The sequence below is a fragment of the Chrysochloris asiatica genome, unplaced genomic scaffold (genome assembly GCF_000296735.1).
Source record: "Chrysochloris asiatica unplaced genomic scaffold, ChrAsi1.0 scaffold00746, whole genome shotgun sequence".
Taxonomy (NCBI): Eukaryota; Metazoa; Chordata; class Mammalia; order Afrosoricida; family Chrysochloridae; genus Chrysochloris; species Chrysochloris asiatica.
Genome location: NW_006409264.1, coordinates 60429 through 61785, shown reverse-complemented (window position 1 = coordinate 61785; position 1357 = coordinate 60429). Strand labels below are relative to the sequence as shown.

The following is a 1357-nucleotide window of genomic DNA, read 5'->3' as shown; positions in this document are numbered from 1 at the left end:
TGGATACTACTCAGTGGAGATTCTACCTTCCTCCATGCCCTCTGGATCTAGGTTCCCTCTTGAAACTTGCTTTTTCTTGTAGTAGCCAGCCACACTGTCATTTTTGTTTTGGGGTTTTTCCTGAGGATCTTTTTGTGAAGATGTATCTCTGTCACTCTAGCTGGTCCAGGCTGGTCTGCGTGTCCTTTCTAGTGGGAATGTCCCCATCAGAATGTTCTGGATGGAGCTCAGGATTAGATTTCAGTTTATTTTTTATTTATTTTTTAAATGTCAATCTTTAATACATTAAAAGAAAATGTTACAGCATATCCTATAACACATAGAGAGAAGGGTATGAAACTGAAGACTTGTAGGGCACCAATGTTTCAGGAAGGGCAAAGGTGCTGGTTCTCTGGGTGAGGAGGTGCAGACTCTGCTACCCAATGTGGTGTAGCTGGTTTCAGATGGGATCTGAGATATGCTTTTCCTCAGGATTTGTCAGCTGTCTTCAGTTTCCAGGGAAGAGAAGGCCTGACACAGGTCTTGGTGGCCACCAGAACCAGGTTTATGAGAGAGAGTTCAGGGCTGAAGAGAGGCAGGAGCTCAGCATGAAAGCCCTGCTCCTGAAGGTAGAGCAGCAGATTCAGCAGAATTAGCATCTTCACCAGTGCAGCGAGCAGTAAGGCCAGGCTGAAAAAGGCTATCACTCAGTGCTCCTGGGCCTGGTGGGCCTGAAGGGCAGCTGGATCCAGGGGCAGCTGGGGATCCAGTGCCACTTGCTGCAGTCTCCTCGGCACATATCTGTGGATTCCTCTTTTCTTTCTCGAGAGCCTGTAGGAGCTCCTTGTCCAGGTGCTGGACTCTCTCTAGTAGTCTTTGATCCCCTTCAATGCTCTTTACCAACAGTCCCAGCCCCAGAGACATGAAGTGGGAAAGATGGACCTGGCCTGAGCCCATGTCCACAATCTGGGTGCAGCCTGTGAGATCACCGAGCTTCTTCACCAACTCTCTAAGCCTCTGGATCTCATGCTGCTTCTTGGACCTGACATATTTCTGGAACAAAGAAGCCAATTGGGAGCTCTGACTAGAGTTCTCCAGGAACTCTGAAGGAGTCTGGAACCCAGGTATTCATGTAGAAGTCAAGGCAAAGGCTGTGGACTTGGCCAGCAGAGTGAGTGGCCACACTGACCTGTGCCTGACCACCTCCCTTTCTCAAGGTATCCTGAGTAGCAGTGTGGCCAGCTGTGGTGGGATTAGGCTATCTAGTGCTTCCTGCCATGAGCAAGGGAGTGTGCTCCACAGGTTTTCTTTGAGGTTCTACCTTATATTTGAGGTTACCTTATATTCCATTAATTTTCCCCTCCATTTAGTGCAGTCT

At 48.6% G+C, this 1357-nt stretch overlaps 1 pseudogene; it reads right to left on the bottom strand.

The window, feature by feature from the left end:
• Nucleotides 1-582: 582 nt before the first annotated feature.
• Nucleotides 583-1357, bottom strand: part of LOC102829053 — a 3861-nt pseudogene continuing 3086 nt past the window's right edge.